At 36.6% G+C, this 17,109-nt stretch overlaps 1 protein-coding gene and 1 non-coding gene across 2 annotated transcripts in view; one reads left to right on the forward strand and one right to left on the reverse strand.

Moving 5' to 3' along the window:
• The window catches only part of ZRANB3 (zinc finger RANBP2-type containing 3), a 269,156-nt gene that overhangs the window by 95,854 nt on the left and 156,193 nt on the right, over positions 1–17,109 (reverse strand). The window lies entirely within an intron of this gene.
• On the forward strand, positions 14,776–14,879 carry LOC114006389 (U6 spliceosomal RNA). Its single transcript, XR_003548110.1, has one exon. It is a non-coding gene; the product is annotated as a U6 spliceosomal RNA (small nuclear RNA).

The raw sequence follows: 17,109 nt of genomic DNA on the forward strand, positions 1-17,109 counted from the left end.
GAATCAAAACAAAGTGGGGGCCCAGCTGCAGTGGCACAAGCAAGAAGTCACTGCTGTGCAGTGGCTGAGGCAGCACCGAAGGCATGGGTTCAGTTTTTGGTCCATCCTCCTGGGGGATGGCCATGCTGTAGTCCCCTCTATTATACAGGCCAGGAATGGTGACTGTGCCTGTGTACCTAGCTAATTGGGAGTCTGAAGCAGAATCATGATCTGGCAAGAACATCAAATACACCTCTCTTGTTGTCATTAAAAAAAAAAAAAGAAGGTGGGAGGAACTCCATTGATGGAGGAGGCTTCAGAGGAAGGAACATTATCAGGGATAAAGAGAGATACTGCGTAGGGCCAGCAGGTGGCATGATGGTTGGTTGGGGCACTAGACTTTGACATGGCTAACTGCGGTCTGAGGCCCAGACATGGCAGCTGGAAAATCATGACAGGTGCCCGTGCGTATATACCCGAAATCCTAAGAGGAGAATGGAGAAGGGACTACAGCATGGCCATCCCCCAGGAGGGGATTTCTTACTTTCCTTCTCTCTGTCTCTCTCCAGCAAGCACATGCTGCCTATGGCAAAAACCTAAAAAATAAAGAAGAGATACTACATAATGATAAATTGGTCAACACTGCAAGACCTAACAATCTTTAATATATATGTACGTAAGAACAGAGAATCAAAATATGGGATGCAAAAACTGATGGAACTGTGAAGAAAAACAGATGATTCCACTATTACAGTTGGAGATTTAACACTCTATTAGAAATGGTCAGGTTCAGTAGGCAAAAAAATCAGTAGGGATATGCTGAAATTCATAGCACCATCAATCAACCGAATATAACAGATATCTACAGACTATTTCATCTAACGACAGCAAATTACACGTTGTCAGATTCCCTTTGAACAGTCACCAAGATAGAACGCAAGTTGGGCCATAAAACACATCTTAACAATAAATTAATAAATAATTTAAGAAGCACACAACAAATGTAAAAGAATGGAAACTATACAGTGTCAACCTCACGTCACAGTGACTATAAACTAGAAGTCAGTAATAAAAGGATATCCCCAAATGCTTGGAGATTAAACACATTGCTATGTAACACATGGGTCAAAGAAAAAATCTCCAGGAAAACAATACTTGGAACTCAATGAAAATATACCTTTCAATACTTGAAGTACTGAAATATATATATTAAAAAAGAAGAGAGGGCCAGCAGGTGGTGAGATATTTAAGATGCTGGATCCTATATGGCTGACTGTGTGGTTTCAGTCCCCAGCCCAGCAGTTTGCAAAACATGCTGGGCAGGGATTTTTGGTATGGTCATTCGTCCTGGGGAGTGATTTCTCACTTCTCTCTCACCCTCCTCCCCCACACACACTTATGAGCACATGTGCCCTGTAGCAAAACTTAGAAAGGAAGGAAGGACGAAGACAAAGATAAATAACCTGAACTCTCACTTTAGGAACTAGAAAAAGAAGAACAAATTAAATCCAATATGAACAGAAAAGAATAATAAATATTAAAGCAGAAACCAATGAAATTGAAAAAAGAAAACCAACAAAGAAAATCTCTATTAATTCTTTTTTAAAAATTAATAAATTCAGGGAACCAGCAGTTAGTGTAATGGCTATGTCGCTGGACTCCCACGTAGTCGACTGCGGTTCGTGTCCCGGACCCGGTGGCTTAAAACTCACGCCGGGCGCGTGTGCGTGCGTGCCCAAGATCCCGAGAGGAGAATGGAGGAGAAGGGATTGCGGCGTGGCCATCCCCCCTGGGGGGTGATTTCTCGCTTTCTGTCTCTATGTCTCTCTCTGTCTGTCCGGCGAGTGCACGCGCCCTACAGTGAAAATCTCTCCAAAAAAAAAATAATAATAATAAATTCAATAAAATCAATAAGCTGCTAGCACTAATTAAGGGAAAAAACAGAGATGACACAAATTAATAAATGAAATGAAAGAGGGACATCAATTACAGATCGCATGGACATTGAAAGGATAATAAAAGAATTTAAAATGGAGAGGTAAGACACTTGTGGGACACAGACAAGGTTTATTTTCTGTTGATGAGGATGTGTATGGTGGCCTCAGCTGGGCTGAACTGAGGTGTATATCATGCTGGGTAAAGTCTCTTCACAATCTAATGATGGATAGCGATTTAATGTATGAATAATAATAAAAAATAGATGAAATAATACCCAAAAAAAGAATTTTAGGTTTTGACAACCTAGATGAAATACATCAATTATGAGTCTTTATTTACAATGAGAAAGAAAATCACAACGAATTACACAATTTAAGCTTATAGATATCCCAAATTCAGGGATAGAACACATTTTTACTATTCAACCACTAGACACACACATAGACTGCTTTTTCCATACTTTGCTTTTATTAATGGTATTTTTTAATTTTTTTGGAGAGGTTTTTGCTATAGGGCGCGTGCACTCGCCAGACAGACAGAGAGGGACAGAGAAACAGATAGCGAGAAATCACCCCCACGGGGGATGGCCATGCCGCATTCCCTTCTCCATCCTCCTCTCAGGATCTTGGGCATGCACGCACATGTGCCTGGCATGAGTTTTAAGCCACCGGGTCTGGAATGCAAACCACGGCCTACTACATGGGAGTCCAGCGACATAGCCATTACACTAACTGCTGGTCCCTATTAATGGTATTTTTTAAAAGAAAGATTTTTGCCAAAGGGCGTGTGTGCTTGCCGGAGAGACAGAGAGACAGTGAGAGGGAAAGTGAGAAATCACCTGCCAGGGGGATGGCCACACTGCAATCCCTGCTCCTCCAGTCACCTACTGAGATCTTAGACACACACGCCCAGAGTGTTTCAAGATGCCAGATCCAGGACTCAAACTGCAGTCAGTCATGTGGGAGTCCAGCACCTTAACCACTACACCATCTGCTGGCTCCTATTAATGATAATTGTAAGTTTCTTTTAGGTTCATAACTTAGCGAATAGTGTATAAAAATTGTTTTGAATTATTGTAAAATTCGAAAAATCCTCTATCAAGCTTCTATCATATATGAGCTATAAGATTTGGAACAATTATTCAGACTACCTCTGGCTTTGTAAATTTCAACCTTATTTCTCTTCCATTAATCACATTCTCACATCTGCTACCATAGGGCACATTCAGGCTGCAGTATTTCTGCTGGCCCAGCACCAAAAGTATTCCATGAAGCCCTTCCTACATCAAGTTGGCTAGCAATAACCTAACTATATGCATAAATACAGCCTGTTAAACTTAGTCTAAAAGTATCCCCAATGCAGATTCCTCTTAGCTTGATCCAAAAATATTTGCTGACACTTTAACATCACGAAACACAAGAAAAATACGAGACAGAATCTAGACTGAAAAGAGATGTTTTCATCTATTAAGATTAAAATACCCTACTTCTGTAAATTTAACAAGGACATATGAGACAATGAAAGTTGTCACAACCCCTCCAGGCCATGAAATGGCCTATGTAAGTAAAGGATTCTGAAGTTTAAGGTTCATTACTTTTACATTATAAAAGAAGTAAGTACAACTGGAAAGATGTAAAGAGCCTGGATGAAAGACAAAAGGTGTAAATGAATAAAATAAATATTTTTAGAGGATAAAGTAGAGGCAATATGGTTCGGAGTAGAATTAAAGTACAAAGGGCATTTAATTCCTAACAAACTAAATTAATAAAAATTGCAAATGATTCTAGCAAAGTTATGAAACATGAACTTTGTTTTGCATTTAAAATAGCTCTTTTCTTTTTTTAATATACTATAGGGTGCATAAGTTTGCTGGAGAGATATGAAAAGAGAGAGAGAGAGAGAGAGGTGGATATTGAGAGAGAAGGAAAATGAGGAATCACCCTCCAGAAGAGATGGCCACATTATTTTCCATCTCCTCTTTAGATAATAATTTTTAAAAAGAGGCATTTCTTTATAGGTACTTAGCATTAACCTATGATGATGAAACAGAAGTTTATTGTCAAGAACATGCATGCTTATCTGTGTGATGAACTCATACATGAAACATATGCACACAAATGCAGTTAATTTTTAACTTTGGAAATCACTTTCTGATGTTTTTAAAAAGTTAGGTTCTCTTGTATTTTTTTGCAGCAATTGTTTCCTCTCATCCTCAGCTGCTGGCAACCATTAACCTGTTTTTGCATGTTCCAGAATGTCCAAGATCATGCAAAATGTAGCCTTTAAATCTGATTTCTTTCACTAAGCCTATGTATTTGAAATTCATCTATGCTTTTGGGTAGTAAGTAGCTCATTCTTCTTATTGCAGAGTAATACGTTCAATTGTATGGATATATCAAAATTTGTGCATTCACTCCAGTTAAAGTACATCTGGGTTGTTTCCAGTTTTAGGTAACTATGGATAAAGCTGCCATAAACACGCATACAGAATTTTAAATGAACATGTTTTCATTTATGTTGACTAAACACACAGGAGAGGGATTTCTGGTTGGTACAGTAAGCCTATACTTAACCTTTTTAAGTAACTACCATAGGGAACCAGCAGTTAGCGTAATGGCTATGTTGCTGGACTCCCATGTAGTCGACTGTGGTTCGAGTCCCGGACCCGGTGGCTTAAAACTCACACCAGGCGCGTGTGCATGTGTGCCCAAGATCCCGAGAGGAGAATGGAGGAGAAGGGATTGTGGTGTGGCCATACCCCCCGATGATTTCTCGCTTTCTGTCTCTCTCTGTCTCTCTGGCAAGCACACACGCCCTATAGCAAAAACCTCTCCAAAAAAAAAGAAACTACCATTTTCCAAATTGGCTTAACATTTTGTATTTCTATCAGCAATGTATAAAAGTTCCACTTGTTCATCATCTTTGTCATCGTTCCATACTGTCAGTTATAAATTCTTTTACTTATTTTAATGCATGTGTACTGGTATCTTACTGTAGTTTTTAACTTGCTTTCTCTGATAACGAATCATTTTATACATCTTTTCACATGCTTATTTGACTTCTGCATATCTTCGTAGGCAAAGTATCTGTGTAAATTTCTAACACTAAAAAATTCATTAGTTTTGTTTTCTTATTGCCAAGTTTTGAAAATTTTTATATATTCTTTTACCAATTCTTTTCTGTGTTTACATATCTTTACACATAAACATATTCTACATTTATAAGTATATACATATATATATAAACTTATACACTGCTTTATCAAATGTGTGCTTTACAAATTTTTTCCTAGTTTGTGGCTTGATCTTTCATGCTCATAAGAATGTCTTTGAAGAGATTTTGTTTTAATGAAGTGAAATTCATCACTTCTGTCTTCTATGGCTCCTGCATTTTGTATTCTACCTAAAAAAATCTTTGTCTAACCCACAGTTCCAAAGCTTTTCTCTACTATTTCATTTAATAAGTTTTATAGTTTCAGGTTTTCCAATTATGTCTACAATTCACATATAGTCAGACTTTTGCATATGGTATGAGATATGGTTGAGTTCTTTTTTATTTACATTTGGATTTCCAATTGTTCCAGGAGCATGTGTTGAAATGATTTGCTTTTGTCTATTGAATTCCTTTACATCTTTGTAAATAATCAATTGAATATATATGTAGATGTCTATTCTCTAACCTATTCTACTTATTTTTGTGTGGCTCATATATGAACCACAAAATTTAAAAAAAAAAAAAGTGTCACTCTTCCAATCTTCTTCTTTTTCAAAATTCTTTGCCTTCCTTGGTTTCACATATGAACTTTAGATTTAAAACATTAATTTCACTTTTTGCCAAGATGGTGCCGAGGAGAAAGCTCCTGCCCCTTCCGAAGCTAAAGCCAAAGCAAAGGCTCTTGAAGGCCAAGAAGAAAGTGATGAAAGGCATCCACAGCCACCAAAGAAGATCCACACATCACCTGTGTTCTGGCAGCCCAAGACACTGCAGTTCTGGAGGTAGTCCAAATATCATCAGAAGAGAGCCCCTTACCCCCAGGAGAAACAAGCTCGACCACTATGGCATCATTAAGATCTCCCTGACCACCAAGTCTGCCATGAAGAAGATCAAAGACAACACACTCCTGTTCACTATGGATGTCAAGGCTAACAAGCATCAGATCAAACAGGCTGTGAAGAAGCTCTATGATACTGATGTGGCCAAAGTCAACAACCTCATTGGGCCTGACAGAGAGAACGCATATGTGTGGCTGGCTCCTGGTTACTGTTTTGGATGTTGCCAACAAAATTTGTATCATATCAATGGAGTCCTGCTGGCTAATTCTAAATGTACACTTCCTCGCCATTTAAAAATAAGGTCAATATCTACAAAAACCTTACTGGGATTTCAATTGTTACTGCATTCGAATCTATGGAACTATTTGAGAAGAACTGTCGTTTTAAAAATATTGAGTATTCCTGTCCAGAAACATGGTAAACTACTCCATTCACTTAGGTCGTCTTTTATTTTTTCATTAATGTTTAGTAGTTTGTATGTACAACTTTACAAGAAATAGCCGTAACATTTTGCTTTCCCATCGCAAAGTATGAGAGTTTCAAAACTAAATAGTTTGAAACACAACAGCAATAGGGAAATTTTAGAATATTCTGTTCTTGTATTAAGTAATAGTGCTCTACAAATGAAACAGAATGTGTAGTTCTCGTTGTATTATCCAAGAATACTATAGTCCAGAAAGTCCTTACATACCAGTATAAACATCTAAGAAGTGGGAACCAGTCTACTGTGAACAGAGTGAGGAAATATAGTAAAGAAGTAACAAGAGGATAGATTGAAAAATTGGAATTACTCTGAAGAAAATGACAATAACTGAGACTACAAATAGACTTGATAAAGAACAATGACACAGGTTATAAAAACAAATACCTTGTTCCTTAAATACTGAAATACTAAATTGCTCTGAAACTGGAGTAAAGTTATCATCGTGCAAAGAGTACAATGCAAATTAAAAATAAACACTCAACCTGCAGAGAGAACAAATAATCATACTGTGATTTTTCCCTGGTCCCTAATCATAAAAAAAACTCATGAGACTAAAGACAGGGAGGCTGCTAAAAGAAAAATATGAAGAATTTATTTCTTCAATGCAGTTAGATAGTGATTATAGAAATTTTTAACATCTATTGAACTGATTTTTGAGATTAAAAACTTGGGGAAGTCCAGTGTTCTTAGACAAAACATGCCACTCATAAGTTCTTATGTACCAGTATAAACAGACACCTAAGTTCTCTAAACTTGCAAGTGCAGGAAATTGCAAGAGGCTGCCATGAATAGAGAAATTCAGATAAAATCAAGACATATGCATGTATAGATTGCTTCTTCTGAGTTCACTTAGCTCGTACTAGTAAAATTCTTTGAGTTCTGTAGAACAGTGGATTATGAAGTACTAGGAACCAATTCAGTAAAGAGAAGTTCAACTACAAGAGAAAAATGTAAATGAACAAACAAACCTACAAACTTTAAAAGTTATCATATTCACAAAATGACTGGATATTTCAATATTTACTGAATATTTTTTTGGAGACGTTTTTGCTATAGGGCACGTGCGGTCGCCAGACAGAGAGAGACATAGAGACAGAAAGCGAGAAATCACCCCCCAGGGGGGATGGCCACGCCACAATCCCTTCTCCTCCATTCTCCTCTTGGCATCTTGGGCACGCACGCACACGCGCCCAGTGTGAGTTTTAAACCACCGGGTCCGGGACGCGAACCACGGTCAACTACATGGGAGTCCAGCGACATAGCCATTATGCTAACCGCTGGTCCCATTTACTGAATATTTTTATGAGAATAAAGGATTATTGCTAACTTTAACTCTAAAGGTATGATGATAGTATTATAATTAATTATTTTTTTAAAAGAGTCCTGGACCAGCAGGTGATGTAGAGGTCAAGGTGCTAGATCCCACATGGCTGACTACATGGTTCAAGTCCCAGACCTGGTCACTTGGAAAATCACACTGGGTATGTATACATGCTCAAAATCCTGAGAAGAGAATGGAGGAAAAGGGATTGTGGCACTGGTATCTATCCTTCCCCCACCCGACGCCCCGTGCCCAGAGAGGGGAGGTGATTGCGCAGCCTCTCTCTCTGGTGAGGGCACACATCCCTATAGAAGAAACTTAAAAAATAAATAAATAAAGAGCCCTTACTCTGTAGAAATACATACTAAAATATTTTATGGATAAAATATAATATGTAGAACTTGTTTCAATATAATATGAGGGAGGAGAGGTAGCTAGGAATAAAGCTAAAACAGATAGGCAATGAGATGATCACTGGTGAAAGTGGATGATTAATTCATAGAGGGTTCATTATACTACATGGTCTACTTAATTTTTTTTTTAAGAGAGATTTTTGCTATAGGGTGCATGAGCTCACCAGAGAAACTGAGAAAGACAGAAAGTGAGAAGTCGTTCCCCGGGGATGGGCATAAAGCAATTCCTTCTCCTCCATTCTCCTCTCGGGATTTTGGGCATGCACTCGCACGTGTCTGGCAATGAGTTTAAGGTGCTGGGTTTGGGACTTGAACCACAGTCGCCTCCATGGGTGTCCAGCAACATAACCAACACCATCTGTTGGTCACACTATATGGTCTCCTTTTGATATTGAATTTTTAAAGCATTACAGAATTAACTAAGCAACAAAAGTCTTGAAATCCATAGGTGTGAGGATCCAACTGGGCAAAATGGCTCAAGGAAATTCAGGATGAGATATTTGTACCATGCTTAAAGAAGAACCAGTCTAGACTGGAACCTAACAAAAGGCTAGGTGAGGGTTGAGGGGTGGGCCTCTAGGAAAAACATTTAAAAATGTCTTGGAGTCTTTCAGTAAAAAAGAAAATAGTGGGATTAGCAGATGGTGTAATAATTATTTTGCTGACTCTCATGTAGTCAACCATGGTTCAAGTCCTGGACCTGGAGGCTTAAAACTCACACTGGGCACGTGTATAAGTGTGTTCAAGAGGAAAATGTCCCTAGAGGAAAATGGAGAAGGGACTGCGGCATGGCCATCACCCCCCAGGGGGTGATTTCTCACTTTATGTCTCTCTGTCTCTCCAGTAAGCACACGTGCTCTATAGCAAAAATCTCTCTATATTTAAATTAAAAAAAAAAAAAAGAAAATAGCCCATGGTTTTATAGGAAACCAAACAGATGGAGGGAAAAAAAGAAATAATAAATTATAAGATAAACAAAAGCTGACCATGAAAGGCACAGTCAACTATTTGATTTATTAGTGAACAGTATTTATTTAGCCCATTTATTTAATTTATTTAATAGCACATACATGGACAATAAACTACCAAATTAACTAAATATTGTGAAGAGAATGGGAAGAAAGTGATAGCAAAGGGTGTTTAAACTCTTGTTCGTTCATTTTTTAGTTATATGGTTTGACAAGTTATTTAACCTTTCCAAACCTCAGTTTCCTCATCTAGGGACCAGCAGTTAGCGTAATGGCTATGTCGCTGGACTCCCATGTAGTCGACCGTGGTTCGCGTCCCGGACCCGGTGGCTTAAACTCACGCTGGGCGCGTGTGCGTGCGTGTCCAAGATCCCGAGAGGAGAATGGAGGAGAAGGGATTGCAGCGTGGCCATCCCCCCTGGAGGGTGATTTTTTGCTTTCTATCTCTCTGTCTCTCTGTCTTTCTGTCTCTCTCTGTCTGGCAAGCGCATGCGCCCTATAGCAAAAACCTCTTAAAAAAAAAAAAGTTTCCTCATCTATAAGACTGACATACTAATGTACTCTGTAGGAATATTGAAAGAACTAAAGATAGCACATCTAAAACATGTGGTATAGTATCTTATATAAAAAATGTAATATCATAAAGTTGATAAAAGTGATATATTTTACTTATTCACGTAGAAAGATGTCATAAAATAGTATTACATGAAAAAAGCATTTATAAGGGTGTGTACAAAACGGTTTTAGTTATATAAAATTTCATATCTATATATTCATCCATCCAGCCTTCCATCTACCCATCCTTACATACTAGAGAAGCTAACTGAAGGGAAAATCACGAAAAACATTAGTATGAGTTATCTGCAGATGGAAATATTTCTGTTGTCTTTTACTTATTTTATAAATGTTTTCTCTATACTTGGTTTGTTCAAATAAGTATGAATCACTTTTCCAAAAGAAATAAACCAAAAGAAATAAACTATCTTTAAATTAGTAAAAATAAAGGATATAAAGCAACTTATAAAAACAATGTTAAAGAATGGGATAAAACAATGCTAAGTGAAAATTAGCGGATGTCAGCATTTGTTACATATAAACTAGATTAAAATTATGTAAAAAAATAGCTTTATTAACAATGGTAGAACTGAAGAAAGAAAAAAGAAATCAACTTACTTTTTAGTAGAGTAGAATTCTGGTATTTTTTTCTCCCCATTTTTACTGTAACAGCGTTCCATGTATGTTTTTTAAAAAGTTCTTATTCAAATTAAGCCAGAATCTACTTTCCTATTAAGTTCTACCCCTGATACTAGTTTTGTCCCTTGAGGCTACAAAGACAAAAGTCTAATTCCTTTCAAACCTGATAGATCTTTAAATATTTAAAGACTTGTTCCCTCTAGAACTTCACTTTTTCAAATTCCTATAGCCTTCATAAGATCAAGTGCTATGTCTTACTCATCTTTGTATCACCGGCAGCTCTGAAATAGTGTCTTAAATATAGCAGGCAATCAATAATGTGAGGCATTTGTACAGCTGAATATGAGATTTCCCTCATTATTCTCGTCACTCATTCTCAGATATGTTTTCATTTGTTAAAATGCTTAAAATATGACTTCTAATTCCCTTTCAGTTCCTTACACTCCTTGTCCCCAGTAACCTTCTAAAATCTACTCTAACCATTCCACTTCCATGTTTACAACTTAGTTCTAAAAAAACAGCTCAGTCTGCTAATTCAAATATTCCCTCTCTACTTACCCTGCCCTTCTATGGTGTTTGTTGATTCATACCAGTTTATAACCACTACACTTTCACTATCTTGTCAGGGTTCAGTCAAGTGACTGTTTACATTCTCCACATCCATATCTTCCTTGCCTTCACATCCTTCATCATGCCCTTTGATTTCTGAGGTCCACATAGTAGCTTTGTTCTTATTAGTAAAGCATAAATTCCCTTGCGCTACAGTCTATGCATCATAAGTTAATGAAAAAATCCAATCTTCAATGGATCTAACTGTAGGCCTTTTTCAGGCCTGTACCCAGGCTGCTGAGTGTTGCTGGGGAAATTGTACCTTAGAGGAGAAACTGCTCCTGGTTCCACTTCTGATCTAGAGTTGCTAATGTCAAATGGTCACTCAGTGCAGCTAACAATCCTACCACACAAATCTCGATATCTTAATCCTATTTGGTAAAATTTCAAACCATGTCAGTTTTCATTAGATTTTTAAACCTCCAATTTTTCATTTTTCTGAACATATTTCCCATTTCACAAAGGAAATATAAGCCATGAGATGCAAACTCCCTCAAGTTCCTGCCAGAAACTATGATCTATTTCTAGTAATATAATACCACACAACCATAAAAGTAGGAAGTTAACTATGCAAACAAAAAAATAACAAAAGAGGAAAGTTCAAAACAATATATAGGTTTATAATATATAATTATCTTTGTAAAAAAAATAAGAATTTGTTTAAATATGCACAGTTTCTGTGATAAGATATTAAAAAAAAATATTGGGTCATTGGGAAAGTCATGACACATTTTTGCATAGAAAATCACAGAAAAATATGTTATGGATTTCTTGATGACCTAATATATAGGAACTTAAGTGGAAGGGATTCCTCAATGCATATACTCTTCTATAGGTTTAAAATTTTGAACCATGTGGCAATATTGTCTTAAAATATAAAAAACAAAACTTAAAAATCTAATCACACATGTCCCTTTTCATGCCATGTGACTTGATTAGTTCACTCGGTTATCCTGTGCCACAGCTTCCCTTACCTCATTTTTACGACACACACCATAACTGTAAGTATCTGGTTAAGGTTTAACTTGAAAACGCAGTGAAGGCTGGGACCATGTGGGTCTTGTTCTCTACGGTATGCCCAGTGACTGGTACATGCTACAGCATATAACAGGCATCTTACAATATTTTCTGAATGAATAGATCAGTTCAAAATTAAACTAGACTCCAGATGTGGTCTAATCAATGCTTGGAATAGAACTTTACTTCCTCTAGTTTTACCTTGGGTTATTAAAAACCAGAATTCCTTTTGAAGTGCACTATTAATAATACAAGGGGATTTCTCAAACCCCTTCTACATAAAACTGACTTTCTAAGAATAAATGTAAAATTTATCCTATTTTTATCTAATTATTTTTCAAGTTTATCTATGTCATCTGTTCCTATCATATTTGACCCATTTTGAAATGAAATAGACATGACCACTATTTGGTCATTAAATGTAACTGCTGGTGATAACGTACAGTGCAAATCCCTAAGAGACTTTTCTCGAAGCTGTAATGAGCCATTGTTTAACACTCTTTGGGAATGACAACGAATACCTTAAAAATGTTATTGCCCAGCAATTTCTCTCTCATAAAAATTTAGACAGCAAAATCTAAGAGGTGGAATTGGCACAAAATATTGGTGGCAAAGAAAGTTTAGAAAATTTGATGCATCACCATTAAGATACAGAGGACAGATCTGTCTTCCCATGGCATACTTTTTGAAGGTAGCTGCTGATAATGAGGTGCCTGGCTGGGTTATCTATATGTCCTCTTTTCCTACATAAAACAATATTTATTAACATTGACATTTCCTAAGTCTTTCTTACTTCCAAGAAAAGAGGCGAAAATGGAAGAAAAAAAATCAGATCCAGGGCGAGTCATTTAACCTCACCAGGTCTCTATAAAATGACTTGATGATCTCAAATCTTTCCAGCTCTAACAATTGATCATTCAATGTGCTAATGGTTTAATCTGCATGTGCTGCCTTCTCCAAATCACATTTGAATTTATAGCTTCCTCTAAATATAACCCAATAAAGATGTAAGGCACTCTGGAGAGGGGATGTTCTAACTGAGTAATATTTTCTCTGTGCCTCTCAAATGAAACCGGTAGGCAGCTACCTATACCCTGACTTCTAATTTCTGAATCACATTTGCATTTGTGTACTCTGTTTGCCATTATTTAGTTATTTAATAAACTTTAGAACGGCAAAGTTACATTTCTGCTGAAGCTTTGCTTAACTTTATTTTGAATACAGTCATGACATTTCAAATATAAAATATGGGTCTAGAACTGAATAACTAACCAAAATTTGCATTCTGCAAAATTATAGTGTGAAAATGACACCTTCACAGAATAAAAACATTATGGAAAAAATATAACATTCTACAGACTAACTTAAAATGCCAGGAACTGCCTTAATCTGAATCAGAGTCTATGTAACCATAGTGCTTTCAAGGTAAAGAAGTAAAGGAGTATCATAAAACTTTTTAAATGGAACCAGAAGAAAATGCCTCTTGAGAAGTATGATATTAATCCTTAAATGGTTTTCTCTATAAAACAGAAAATAGTATAATCCATAATCATAAGGCATTTCACAAAGATAAACACAAAGATAGTGTTCGCATTAATAAGAAAGGGACAGGTATACACTTCTGTTGTCATACAAAGGCTAATTAGAAAACAAAAAAAGAAATGTTTATTGACCACTTGGGTTTTTTCCCAAGAGGCAAAAATGTTTATTTTCTATAGGCAAATTTTGGCATTTACAGTATGTAAGAATAATTGTGATTAAATGCTTCCCAGCAATACCTAGCATCATGCCAAACAGACCTATAGTAGGAATAAAGTAAATATTTAGGAATGACATATCAGCAACCATGGCATAGTCTGACCAGAATCCACCAGAAAATTGGGATACAGAGTCAACTCTCAAGTTCTGTATGAAAATATACCTAAATTAAATCAGAATTCTGTTTTGAAAGAAGACAGAGGATAGGTGACTAACAGTGTCAGCAACATATGCTACTACCGATTTCTGAGTAGAAGACAGGAAGTTACTTTGTGGCACTGTAGCAAAACACCATTGTTAATATCCTCGCACTGTTTTAAAGAATCACTTGGTAATAGCTAAAAAGTTATTCCTTTGATTAAACCAGTATCCAAATAAATCACTCACCAGAAAACCTAACTCAGAACTTTATATCAATATAATCATCTAACCCCAATTCACAAAATTTTATCAACTTAAAATTTTAATAGAAAGTAGCCAAATGACAATAGCTTTTCCATTTTTCTTTTACATGAAAGTATTAAAATAAATGTCCCACTGTCATCCATGTAAGAAATCCTCTTAGTAGTTCATTGATGACAAGAATCCCTATGCTGCTCATGATTTAAAGTCAGTAAAATGAAAATCAGACTTTGAGCTGCAAAGTATTATCCAAATCATTTAGTCCAGGCTTGGTTATTTGGAGAGCTCCATATCTAAATTGTAGGAAATTCTTCTCTAACATGATGGTGCTGCTTACTTGTCAGTACCACATCAATTTTCAAGAGCACTTGGGAGTTTTATCTGAGTAACCCCATTAGTTTGGCACCATCAATGAATTTAGATGAATGTTAAGAAGTTACATGGTAAGAAAAAAATGGACCTAGTATTCAACGACTCAATTAACACTGAATTTCGTGTACCAGATGCTATGCTTGAAACAGAGTGTAACACTGGAGAAGACAAGTGTCCTGCCTTCAAGAATCTTCTAGCTAGAGGCTCACTGAATACAGTGTAGGCCACATTTCTTAACACTGATCACAAGTCATTGCAAACAGTCTCAGTGCTCGCTCTAACAGCACAAATACAATTGGAATGATATGAAGAAGATTTGGGTGGCCCCTATGCAAGGATAACTCATAAATTTGAGAAGTATTCCATATTAAAAAAAAAAACCTAACTATAAATAGAACTTTCTTACAGTCCAATAATCTTACTACTGGGTATATATCCAAAGGAGCGGAAATCAATATGTCAAAGAGATGTCTACACTTCCATATTTACTACAGCACTTTTGACAAGAGCTAAGATAATCAACTTAAATGATCAACAACTGATAAATAAATTTAAAATGTGGTATGTATATATATATATACATATATAATCAGAATAAATAATATTCCACACAATGGAATATTATTTAGCCATTAAAAAAGATGAATTCCTTCTATTTGAGGCCAAATGGATGGACCTGGAAGAATTAATGCTATGTAAGCTAGGAAATAAGCCAGGTTCTGAAAGATAAACACTGTATGTTTTCATTTTTAAAATACCTATGTCTCACTTGTTAGCAGCAGTAAAAAGTCTCACTTGCATAAAAGCAAGTGTAATGGTAGATACCAAAACCTGTAGGGTAAAGGGGGGTGGAAAAGGATGGGGAGAATTTGGTTAACAGATACAAGAGTACATGTATAAGTGGAAAGGACTATGGAATATTATAGCACAGTAAAGAAAGTTAATGACAATTTAATATTTATCTCCAAATAACCAGTAGAATGAATTTCACTTTCTTCTTTCTTTTTTTTTTTTTTTTGTAGAGGTTTTGCCTTAGGGAATATGCACTTGCCAGAGAAAGAAAAGAGACAGTAAGAGGGAAATCACCTCCATAGAAAACACCATCCTCCTCCTGGGATCTTGGGCATGCGCACACACACATCCAGCGTGATATTCAAGCCACTGGGGCAGGGACTCTATCTGGGGTCGGTCATGTGGAAGTCCAGCAATATACTGCTATGCTATCTGCTGACCCGGAGTGAATTTCAAATGTGTACAACAATCATGATAAAAGACAGGGATAGTGGATATGTTTATCACCTTGATTATGTGACACACTGTATATGTGCTTTGAAAAATCATATTGTACTCCACAAAGACATACAATTATTTGTATGTAAATTAGATATATCATTATTTGTATATAGATTAGAAATTAAAGTGAAAGTTATTAAACACATAAAAAATAGTCTCTTGTTAATAAAACTCCAGCCAGCTGAGTAGCCACACTAAGGCAGAATAGCTGAAGCAACAATGTGGACTCCACAGTGCCCTGTAACTTCTACAGAGAAGCATCAGAGGCTGTTTATTGGCTCTGAGGTTAACAGAGAATATCATGTTGACAATTTTAGGATATGCAAATAAATTCTGTGTGATAACGTAACACAATTTTCTGCAACTTCCTTTTTGTTTTATTTTTTAATTTGCCAGAGGGCACGTGCACTCACAGGAGAAAGAGACAGAGACAGGAGAAGAAAAGGGAAAATGAGGAAGCACTTCTCATGGGGAACGATCTGCTACAAGTCATTCTCTTCCATTTCTTCTTCCTTTCAGGATTCTGGGCATGCATACACATATGTGCTTTTTCTTTTTCTTTTCTTTCCTTTTTCTTTTGACATAGATTTTTGCTATAGGGTGTGTGTGCTCATAAGACAGAGAGACAGGGAGACAGAAAGCACAAAATCACCCCCTAGAAGGCATGGTCATGCCGCAATCCCTTTTCTTCTTGGATCTTGGGCACACATGCACATGCGCCCAGTGGGAGTTTCAAGTTGTTGGGTCCGGGACTTGAATCATGGTCGACTACGTGGGAGTCCAGCAATGTAACCGCTATACCACCTACTGGTCCCACATGTGTGTTTTTTAAAGCTACTGGGTCTGGAACTGGAACCCTGTGGTATGCCATATGGGATCCATTCACTTAATCACCAGGCAATAGGCCTTTTCTTTTACAATGTATCTTTTTTTTTTAATTTTTATTTTTAATTTTTTAAATTTTTATTTTTTAATTTTTTTATTTTTTCAATTTATTTATTTGTATTCATTCACTGTACATATTATAGCATACAAAATGAGATTTTCCATCCAGATTATACTGTATTTTGTCTCAATCAAGCACATCAACAAACATGTTATTGTCAGCAAATGATCTTCCATTTCTTGTTTTCTGTATGTTTTGCTTTTTTCCCCCCATCCTTGGTTCCCTATCTCTTACCCTCTGCCATCTCCCACTCTCCTCCCACACTGTCTCTGGTATCTGTGTTTGCTTTCTATACCGTTTTCCCCCCACATTTTATTGAATCACCAAAGACCCTAATCAATCCAAATACCCTCCTAGCAAACA

Source organism: Tupaia chinensis, unplaced genomic scaffold (assembly GCF_000334495.1).
Source record: "Tupaia chinensis unplaced genomic scaffold, TupChi_1.0 Scaffold147433_1, whole genome shotgun sequence".
Classification (NCBI taxonomy): domain Eukaryota; kingdom Metazoa; phylum Chordata; class Mammalia; order Scandentia; family Tupaiidae; genus Tupaia; species Tupaia belangeri.